The sequence below is a fragment of the Armigeres subalbatus genome, chromosome 2 (assembly GCF_024139115.2).
Source record: "Armigeres subalbatus isolate Guangzhou_Male chromosome 2, GZ_Asu_2, whole genome shotgun sequence".
NCBI lineage: Eukaryota > Metazoa > Arthropoda > Insecta > Diptera > Culicidae > Armigeres > Armigeres subalbatus.
This window is the reverse complement of record NC_085140.1, coordinates 132,185,133-132,197,381: the sequence shown is the minus strand read 5'-3', so window position 1 is coordinate 132,197,381 and position 12,249 is coordinate 132,185,133.

Genomic DNA, 12,249 nt, shown 5'->3' with positions numbered 1-12,249 from the left:
TCCTATATTTTAGGGAATTCTGGGTTATGAATGAAGCATATCGCCACCATCATTTCAAAAGGATGAAACTGCTTCATAAACAAGAGCTAATTACGCTCTTGGCCCACCCACGTAATCCACCACACTAATGAAAGACGAACTTATTCATTCATTAAATCTCGGTACTTACTAAAGGACGTATGTCATTTGTAAACAAAGATTCGTACGTCGATTTGTCCAAACTGATGACACTCCCACGCAAACCAATCATGAACTGATAGCGAAGCCTCCCCCTACCCGTCGAGGTGATGGCTTGCGGAGTGCTATCAGAGTGGAGAAAACAATTTGAATCTTTGTTTACAAAATCTCATACGTCTTTTGAATAAGTACCCGAGAAATGGCACTGGATTGCATGGAAAGGCACAAATCAGCCCACCAGCAAATTGAGAAGTTCTTTTTTACAAAAACAGTTTCGCCCTTTTGCAATGTTGATGTATTTATGTTGAAGGTATGTTCAATTTTATTCATGAATTGTATTTATATATGATCAGCTGGAAGCATTGTATAAAGTGAAATATATTAGTTTATACGTGAGAGGAAAGCCTAAACTCTAGTGAATTCTTGAAATTCTGGTTTTCCAAGAATTTTTAGAGTTTAGGCTTTCACACTTACGCGAAAACTAATAAATTTCGCAATGGTGAAAATATCCACTACAAAAGTTGAATCGGACGTAGTGGTTTTTGCCTCAAAAATATCCAATTGCTATTATTATATCACATTAAAAGACATCCATGAATTAAGTAAAAACAAATAATATGAACAAGAACTCTTTTTCCAATCTGTTTTACGTCCTTCCAATAAGTATAAAAAGGTTTAATTTAAATTCAGTTTTTTAGCGGCACAGCCGAAATTTTTCAATGTGAGGGTTAGAAAGAATTTTCTTCTAACAAATTGATAGAGGGATATGAATCCCAAGACCGAATTATTTCACCGAGCGCCCAAAACTCCGGCGGCGCGGTCGAAAATTGAGGGCGGCGCGCCGGTCAAAAATAGAGGCGGCGCTGAAAATCGATATGGCAGTGGAAGCGGCGGCGCACAGCTCTAGGTGGTGTGTTCGATTTCAATCTAGGATAAAAATCACAAAATATGAGGATTACTACCCTGGCCACGCCCATCTTCACCGTTATTTAGAGAGGAAGGGTTGATGTAGGGACACGGGCGTATTTTCGTCTGTTCGTCATAGTCTCGAAAACCAATAAAAGAGACGATTTTTGTAAAACTCATACGACCAAATCGTACAGGAGAATACCTGCGTGTCCCTATTTACTTAACAAGAGGCCCCGACTCAGCGACGCCTTCATAAGCACACGGAATTGGATATTGGTGAAGGTATTCGTTATGTAGAGATCTGGCAAGTTAGTTGAGACCTAATGCGCACCATAACTGATAGTCACATTATTAGTAATCAAAGTATTCCATAGAGTAAGTAAAGTATTCTGAGTGGTTCTCTTGCCAACAGTCAGAATAAACTCCTCAGAACTGAGTCCTATTCGCAGCTTCTTTATGCCTTTTCACCTCGCAGACTAGAAGTACGCTAGAAGCACAACTCAGACCAATTTTGTTGAAGAACCTTGCATGACTAAATTTTATTGTACATGACAAATAGAAACTTGTTTACAACATGTGTGCTACATTATCGCACGGCAATACACGGGTAAAAATCCGTTCCCAGAAATGAGGAAATAATTGATGATTCCATGAATCCGTCGTGTTTTCATGCTATGAAAATACATTATGAATATAAATCATGCTTTCATGATTTATTTTCGCGTAACGCAACCAATGCGTTCAATTTGGTTTTAAGATCGGCAGAATAAAAAAACTTCAACAGGGCATTTGAACTCGATTACACTGAGCAAGAGTCCGGCGTGCTACCTCTCAGCCGTTCTTACTTCTTGCGAATGTGTGTTGAAGAACTGTTATGCACACTGTCGACTGATGAGGATTCCAGTACCATGAATAATGTTCCTGAAATCATGAATTATAATCAGGTTTCATGAACGACCTGATTCATGATTTCATGATTTTTATTCATGTCGGTATGCATTTGTCTTCGTGTAGAGCCCAAGATGACAAATTCTACTAACATCAAATTTTCCTACATCCAGTACCACTTCACTACCAACACCACTAATGAACCCACCTATGCCAGCGATCTATATTTCTTTGCTGGTATTGATCGTGGGTCCAATCTTCGTTGTCTCCTTCTTAAAAGGGACAAAAGCTTCTTCCACGGCACGGCGATCAATCCGATAATATCGATACCGTCCATAAAGCCCAGGAGCATATGGGATCTTGTGAAAATGGGACCGCTTCTTCGCACACTAGGTCTCTCAATCGCTCCCTCGAGCGATATATTGACCAGCATCTTCGAGAGTGCTTCAATCCATCCAAGGTTACAAATGATGGCAATATTTTCCGCAACCATTACTCATTTTCGATCCCCAACGTTACACGTATCAGGCGTATCAGTTTGTCGGAAAATCATGTTCAGCATAAATTGCCATAATTCATTCACTGAATCGTATGCCGTTGAAAGGCAAACAAATGTCCATAACGCGAATAAATTCGATATCTCGTTCGGGGTGGGTCATTCGCTGTCTTTGACACAAATCGTAGAACACGACAATGTAAGCACTGAATTTGTGTGGTACAACCCTTGATCTAGATACGGTACCAGAGGTTATTCGCACGCTGCATACGGCGCACTTCCAGAAGTAAAAGTTAGAAAGCTAGAAACACTGCCCATGACGTCGCAGTTCCGGGGTCAGGCGGATGAAGATCTTTATCGGTTTCGCCATTTTGTCAGAAATTCATATCTCATCGCGCGCTGATTAACGAACTCCCCTCTGCATTCCTGCTCTCTTGCAAGAACTTAGCATTTAGCACATTTTCCACAACCTTATCTACTAAAATTGAGCAGTTTCATATCGTCTGTTGTTTAGTCTGTAGCAAAGACCCAGGAACAAGGATAAGCATTCATAGACCGGAGGTTGTTGAATTTGTACAGTCTGGCCAAAAGATACTCGTCATGCTCGTATATGATAAAGAATGGCCATTGAATTAGTTTGCTTTAGATCCTCAAATCGGTGCGAGGTCAGCGGCTGTTGCATACCACTCATGTAGTACTACATGACAAAAAGCGATAATTAATACACAGCTTCAACACTGATAATATCAACCTTCCTTTCCCTTTCCTGGATGCAGGCTCATCAGCAACATTGTGTTGAACAATGCTTGATGGAACAATTTGATCTAGGGGCAGTAACTCAGCTCTACCTGAAATTAACTTGATATGTTTTGTTCTGAAGTAATATCAGGAAATTGTGAGCGAATAATTACAATTAGTTATTTTTTCGAATGCAGACAATATTCCGATTACTTCGAAAGGTAAAGCACGGTGGATTCTGAGAAACCACCAGAGTAGGTAATCGTTTCGCAGCAGGCTATTGTGGAAACATAATAGAGACAAGTCGAGTTTCAATGATCTTGCAACGATGAACGGTAATGAATCGAGACAGAAACGGATATGCCAGATATCGTAGAAAACCTCGAAGTTTGACTGTGCTCATTTGTTCGAGAAGTAAACCGATCAAAAGACCAAACAATGAGCCTTTGGATCTGCTCATAAGTCCAAGGCCTTCAGAACCTCCCACGGCCTCTGCGAGTCAGGGAGCCTGTTCAGGACGGTGGGGTTGGCAGTGGCCCTGTTAAACCCTACGAAAAGCTACATGTGTCCGGCGTACCCTACCAAAGCGACCTTGCGCGCCTCAAAGCGCACAACAGCCAGGAGTGCCAATTGGCATGGGGAGTGTCCCTACTACGGTAGGGTAGCGCGTGAGCGCTTCGGCAGGGAGTGAGTGATCTGTTTGTGCTGAGGCAGGAGTGTCGCGTCGCCGCCATTGTCACTCGAACGCGCAGAAGTTCGAGTATGGACTGCACATGCTGAGGTAGGGTGTCGTAGCGTATCGTTGATTGGTCCCTCATACCGCTATCGACACCTCGAGGCATGGCAGTGAGTGTTAGAGTGAGCACCCGAATAAGGGTCATGGAGCGAATGGTCTTTGGAGAAGCTGCTTCGGAGGGTAGCAGTGGGTTGTACCACACACCATCAAATTGTGACGAGTCGTGGATCATATCAGATCGAGCAATCTTGCCAAAATGGATGCGTTATTGTACGTAGTAGAAACAATACGGATATCTGGATGTTATTTCGCAAAATGTTGCACTAAACAATACAAAACGCTGCATTGCAAGAACCTGTTCGTTGCTGCCAGCAAGGCGGCAGATGGTAAACCACAATGCTCGCACGTGATCGCAAAAGCCAAGGTTGCACCTTTAAAGTACGATTCTGTTCCGCGCTCGAAGTTCATGACCGCCACCAAAGAAGCCAGATAACGTTCCTGGGAGAGAATCAGGCGATCCCAATTCAGCAGCGTTTCTGCTGGTCCATCCAACACATTTTTGACCTGGCTTCGTTTCGATTATCGCCGTTCTGAACAATTTGTGGCTTGTCGGGAAGAACAGTTTCAACGTTGACGAAGAAAAACGAATGGCGGAGGGTGCCAATTAGGTTGAACATCGCAGACGAGGTTACCAAAATGGGGCAAAGAGCCATACTTCGACGCCGGCTGTCGATAGATTCAAGCATCGGAGTTCTTGTGCAGGCCGGAGGAACTGTGAACGAAGGCCGACACTTCATAGTTTCTACCGGAGAGAAATTACATCCATGCTATTTGTTCCACGAAGTGATTACGCCTTACGACTTTTGATTAGGATCTTGAAACGTCTAATCATTCCTGATGCCATTGTCGAAGCTGAGACGAAGAAGAGAGAGACTGCAGAGAAAAACTCTTGCATTGCCGTTGGTAGCTACAATAACGTCAGGATCCTTGCAAGTAATCCGTAAAGTGTTCTCCTATTATGAATCTGAAGGAATAAGAGCAAGGACTTTTATTACAATTATTTTTGACACTCTTGACACTCAGTCGATGCGACTTAACGATGACGTGAACATTAATTCAAATGTACAAAAAATCTTTGGACAAAAAACTTTGGACAAACCAGAGAGGGCATTCTCAGAAGCTAGAAATATTACCAACAAAATTCAATGTGGATTGGGAGATGAATCACTCAGTACGTAATGTCTACTTATGGTTCACTTTCCCCAGCTCAACAAGCAAGGATTTTCACATTTTGGTTTTCGCCCAAAAGTTCAAATCGAAAGTTTTCTTTACAACCGGTTCTTTTTTGACATGGTTGAATCAGAAAATTCAGGTGGTATTTTAAAAGCTGTGAAAAATCAGATTAACGGAAATCAGATACCAAACGTGTAAAAATTTTTTTGGGTGTATCTCGTGCCTTAGTTGTAAGTATGACGCATTTCAGATCACATCCCTTCGGAGCGTTGGTATGATCTTTTGATTCGCTTATTACACACCAGGGTGGTGGTGGTTGCGACGACGTCGGGGTGTACTTGGCATGTCGAGTCACATCGCATCGTTAGATGGTATGATGAATGGTGTATATGCAGCCGGAGCTAAATTGAAGCAGACAAGTGTGTACTTAGGTGTTGACAGACGACATAAAGTGCGCGTATCAAGGCAGGAGAAGGCTGCAAAAGAAAATTTGTTCTACTAGCTTGAATATGGATGGAAATGGCTTGCTTCAGTTTGTGATTTACTGAGATACTGATGGATGTGAAAACCAGGGTTTCGACTTTTCGTTTCAATGAGACAAAGCAAGCGTTTTTCGGGCCAAGGGAAAATCTTGTTTCGTTGTTTATGTTGAGGATCATCTTTCACCCATCAATATTTTCTAGAATTAGCATTGAAGATGAACGAAAATCTTGCCCATCAGATGAAAATCCTTTTCGTTTCATTACATTCACCTCTCACTCACTTTTCGCGAGAATTATCGCAGAACAATTACAAAATTGTATGGCCGCGCCGGATCTGAACCCAGAATAGTAACAATAATAGCTGGGGATGCGCTATTTTGCCACATCACCACGCCAGTATGAAAGCGTCAAGTTATTTGTTCCATAAGCTACTACCATTTGCATTGATGATGCCACGAAAGACCGAATATGAAAGAAAAAGACAAACCAACGTTCAGCGGCAATCGAAGTGAGCGAAAATTGTTATCACTCCAGGCTGTTTTTCTTTCTCGAAAGTGATTTCTCCCGAAAACTGTCGAGGGGAAAATCATGTGCTCCTGAGATTGAGTGAGCATTATGAACCCCGTTGAAAACTTAGGAAATGATTATTTTTAGCGACAGGGATCACCTGCATTCCAAATGCAGTGAACATTTACAATACCCAAACCATTCTTTTCAACGACTAGAATCAGAAAAGAAAATGCTTCAACGATTGGAAAATCAGAACTTGAATACGTTCAGGTTCCAACACTAGTCAGACCTTTTCAGCCAATTAATATCCCATCCCCAGGAAATGTCGGTGACTCTTTGAGTGCAATGCATTTCAACAATTGCGAAACAACTGGCATGCCAGTCGAGCATGAAATTAATTTCGTCCATGCTGTGATGGCGAACATTTTCGCCAAATTAGCGACAAATATACGCAAACGATCGTTTCGCTTGCAATGGGTGAATTACCACTGCGTACGTTTTACTTCGTAAAATTTTGCACAGCTACGCAGCGGAACAGTATGAATTGTTTCGTTTCGTTCGACTAATCAGTCGATGTGACTTAACGATGACGTGAACATTAATTCAAATGCAAAAAATCGCACTCTTTAAATCGGCGGAAATGTGTTTCATAACAGCATCGGCAAACTGTCAATCAAACTTGTTCGCAATTCGAGGGTCAAAAAGAAAGATTTAATGAACGCTTCTTTATCTTTGTTTAGTTTCATAGATCTGTTCATCATCGTTATTTTTCCTAAGAATCATTTGTTTTTTTCTGCGTACGCATCAACAGGCTTTAGGACATGAAAGTAACACGTTTGTATTAGAAAAGCATTTATCATACACTTGAATAACAATTCAATTTCCATTTCTTTTTTTCTTTTATATGTAACATACTTTCATATCAATATTATTTTTAAATAAATTATGATTCAAAACCGTGAAAGTGCTTAACAGTAATTAAGATACATCATTCATTGTTATAATCGTGCCGGAAACAACAGGATGCAATAACTTCATCGATCAGAACGATAAGATTTGGTCGGAAATTCCAAAAGAAAATTAACACCTACTATCCTAACTCGTGAGGACATTCAGCCGCAAACTTCAAACATGCTCGTATTCGGTTGTATTATCCATCGTGAAGACGTTGATCAGTCACCTTGCAAAAGAAAAAAACCAAATAAATTGCATATCGAAATAGAAAGCCAGTATGGCGTTTACCTTTCGGTTTGTGTTCTGATATGATGTGTCTTGGAGGGTGGGATGTGCCTTTGCGGTCTAACTGTCCTTATTCGGATCCCGATCTATAGATGTTTCAAAGATTAGTATAAGTCCATTACTTTGTATTGTTATATTTTATAAATATAAATATTAGGCTTACCCGGATTATGTAAGTTCTTGAAGCAGTTCAATATATGGTTTTATAAAAATTTAGAAGCGACACATTATTGTTTGCAAAGTAGAAGAAGTGCGCAAATAGGCTTGTTCGATTAGGCTTTGTAGTGTGAAGATTATTCGAAATATTTGCAGTGATAGCATAGAGTGTGTTTTAGATCTTTTCTGAAATTTAAATAATCCATATCGTTCTTAGAACATCTCATACTGTAGTAAATAAAGTGTCCTGCGCTTGAGATATTTGACAAAACGTATTCTTTATGAGATTCATGATAAAATTTAATCTAAAGTTCAATCTACTGTCCAAAATTAATCTAAACATTTCAGTCTAAATTTCTGGGAAAAAAAATCCCAGCTATGGAAACAGGACTGTGAAGCTTTATATAGTATACCCTCATAATGAAAATGTTTATAGAATGATGTGGAAAAACTGAATTTCTTCTAAACGAATTTCTTCTAAACGAAAATCGGGTATTATTGGCTTCGACCATTAGTTTCTGGTCATCTCCCTAAAAATAGACGTCTTCGAGATGTTTTGAATTTAATTTCACGCTCTTCTCAGAAGTTATTTACTTCGTTAAATATCTTGGCTGTGCATATGCACTGTACATGTTTCGAATTGGATACATTTATATGAAATTTGCGAAAAATAATCCACATGTCTTGGAGGGACTCGAACCCTCAACCTCCTACTCTCTAGATAGGCGTAATAAAACCTACACAACAAAATCACTTAAAGGTCACGTTTGCGGAAAAGCCATCAGAATCCGAGTACCAAGCTACACCGTGGTTAGCTTTTTTATGCATTTATATCTTTCGGATACTTGATTTGTCCAATCTTCAGGAGATTGAGGTTTCGAGTCCCTCCTAGTCACGTGTATTCTTTTTCGCAAATTTCATGTAAATTTGTCGGCCCAGTTGCCGAATAATATGCAATTAATCGTTATTTACTTTACTTTGAAAACAAGAATTGTAGAGTTCCCATTTAATTTTCGTTTTGTTTCTGGAAGCGATTTTCGGTCCAAGGGAGTATCTTTTTTTGTTGTTTCTGGTGAGGAATATCTTTCGCCCATCACACTTTTCTCTAGAGCTGGCCTTGAATGGTAAACGCAAATCGCCCCTATTGGATGGAATTATTTTTTCGTTCACCCAACCGGCGGTTGTTAGATTTTCTATCAATTCTATATAAGAATCTACTAAAACCTGTATAAGAACTGGGCATATGCGAAATTGCTAGATTCTTATACAAATATTGTATAAGAATCTAACAATATTGTAAGCTTTTCTTATATTTTTTGTATAAGAATCTAACAATTTCGCATATGCCCAATTCTTATACAGGTATTGGTAGATTCTTATACAAAATTGTTAGAAAATTTAACAACCGTCGGTTGGGTGTTTCATCACTTTTTCGTCTCACTCATTTTTCGCGAGAACTAGCGCTGTACAATTATAATAAACCAATTGTGTAGCCACGTCATTTAGATTTTTCTCGGCCATAGAACCTAACCCCCAGATTCCAATAAAATTCCGCAGGAACTCGTGAAGTGCAGAGGTGTTTTCGGCTTTCAGTGGGCGATTGATTGCATCATCAATTCCACCCCATTCCCGAACTGAGGACTTTATCGAAGTTCCAGAAAAAAACTTAAATCAGAAAACCTGAGGCAGTCGGTGGTTCGTGAAAACACACATCCGGGGAACAAAATCGAAGGAAGGAAGACGATGTTACTTTGGAGGAGGTGGAAATCGCCTTAAAGGAAGCTTTGGCTCATCTACCAGCAACGCAGCGATGGGCTCAATTGTTTTTTTTTCTTTTTTTTTTTATTATAGAGGTTTGCAGCCCTGGGCTGGCTCACCTCTTACTGCTCAATTGTCTGCGTCGGGCTCTGGTTCAAGTACCGGTTCAGTAACACACCCGAAGAAGAATGCGGTCGTAGATCATATTATTGATTATATTTTATGTTACATTCATATTATTTTTTGTGCTCGGCTACGTTGAGTTTTAATGAAACAACTTAGCCAAATAAATAAAGACAATGAAAATTTCATAGTGATTGTCAACATAATGTAAACTCTCAAATAACAGTTTCAACTGGTGTCAGGCCATTTGGCCGAAGGTCATTAGGCCGAATGGTCATTAAGCCAAACGGTCATTAGGCCAAATGAGCAAAAATAAAATCAAAAAGTGCCTTACCCCTTCTTCCTTCTCCCTTCTTGAATCTTCCTTTGTCTATCTTTCTTCTTTTTCCTTCTTCTACCTTTTGCTCTTCCTTATTTCCTCTTTTTTTATATTTATTCCTTCTCTTTTCTTCCTTCTTTCTTCATTGTTCTTCCTCCTTTTTTTCATTCTTCTTCCTTCTTCTTCATTCTTCTTACTTCTCTCTTCATTCTTCTTCCTTCTTCTTCATTCTTCTTACTTCTTCATTCTTCTTCCTTTTTCCTTAATTCTTCTTCTTTCTTCTTCCTCATCTTTCTTCCTTCTTTCTACTTATTTCCTCCCTTTTTCTTTTTTTTTATCTCTTTCCTTCTTCTTTATCCCTTCTTTTTCTTCCTTCTCTCTTTATCCTTCTTTATTTCTTCTTGCTTCTTCCTTCTTAAATTATTCTTCTTCCTTCTTAAATTATTCCTTCTTTCTTCTTTGTTTTTCCTCCTTCGATATTTTTCCCTTCTATCTTATTTTTTCTTATTTCTTCCTTCTTCCTTCTTCTTCTTCCTTTACTCCTTCTTCCCTTTTCCTTCTTCCTTCTTCCTTCTTCCTCTATCTTCTTCCTTCTTCTTTTATCTATCTTCCTTCTTCTTTTTTCTATCTCTCACTTATCATATCTGTATACACTCTCGATAGGTAGCATACGTTTTTCGGTAGACGTTATGTTAATGAACTGATTCGAGGGGCTACAACCCATGATTAATATCTTTTAACCGTTGTGTGACCGGCAAAAAAAACACCCTTAACAGGCCGGCAGGGTACCCGGGTACCCACGAAACTGAAATGCTTATATCTTTGGAAATTTACAACCGATTTCAACAATTTTTGGGCTTATTCGATTCAGAATTTTCTCTTCTATAAAGATGTTACCAGGATGAACCGATCCGGTCAATTCGGTTCCTGGAAAATCCGGATTTCCAGGAACTTGTCCTGCATAAATGATACTGATCGTGGATTTCGATAGCTAATCAGCTATACGGGTATCAAACTTCTAGAAATTTCATCAGTAGATTGATTCTTATCGATTTGGGTCCATCAGAAGTGCAGATTTTCGATTGGCCATTCCAGAACAGGTTCCACGAGGGGTCATAGGTGGCCATGAACATTGTTCAATGGAACATCAACAATATGGGTATCAAACTTCATGAAATTAACTCTTGCGTATGTCTTTAATGATCCTAGGCTCACCAGACAAGTTGACTCAGGAGTGGCCATTCTAGAACAGGTTCCCCGGGCGCCGGGGTTGGCCAAAATTATTTCTCATTGGAACCCCAACAATATGGGTGTCAAACTTCTTGAAATTGTCTCAAGCGTTTATTTCTGATCTATTTGGGTTCCTCAAACAAGTTCACCCCGGATCTCCAATTCCGGAATAGGTTCCCTGAGGAGTCATTCTTTCAAATCAATTTATCTAGCAATGTGAGTGCAAAATAAATGCAATGAACACTCATTGACGCCGGGTGACCAGCAGGAGACCCCCCATAAGATTCCGGACACTCGGAGATATGATCGATTCCAGAAATTCTTCTAAACAGATGTGACTTTTCATAAACCGTTTGTTCTAAAATTGTCATATCAAAACCAATACATGCACTACTCTTCGATCCTGGGTGGCCTCTATCTGATACTACGAAAGTTTGTTCTAGAAATTTGCGCCTTTTCTTATGAACAATCCGTTGTAAAGTAGTTTCCAGGGCCATAATTGACTCCAGGTGGACACTAAGTTATCCTTGGGAAGCTCCGAATCATCCGGAGCAGTGGTTAATTCTTGAAATTCGTCATTTGTTGTGAGAGCAAAATTAATGCAATGGCTACCTGGTGGTCCCAAATGGTGCTCCAGAAATGCAGAGGCATCCAGAGCAGTGGTCAATTATTGCAGTTCGTTCTAGAAACTTTCGAAAATCGTTTGTAATAGCAGTATAGAAGTAGAGTCTTTGCTCGCGCTTAGAATCATAGGGGCGTAACTGTATTGATCGATTTCTCTTCATCGATTTTATATTTGCTTCAGGTAGAATATGCAATCATCCTTCATTACAATAATGAACCTTCGGCAAACTATCGCAATTCACTACATTGATAAAAGGAAAATATCGTCGACGATAAATCGATCAATACAGTTACGCTTTTATGATTCTAAGCGCGTGATTGCGAATATCATTCATTGATCCCGAGTGGCCACCAAGAACTCCTCCTGAAATACCGGAAATCCCGAAGCAATCGTCATTTCTTACATTTTGTTTTCAACAGTTGCGTAATCGTGAACGATATTTTTTAACAAAGTAAAAAAAGAAGGAGCGGGCTTGGTAGTCATAAGGCTACTGCTTCTGCCTCATACGCCGGAAGTCGTGGGTTCAATCCAAAGTCCGTTCCATTCTCCTACTTTGTATCTTTCTTTATATTTATCTCTAGCAATCGCTAGAACTGGAAATGGACTTCCATACCATTTCCATTTCTTTTC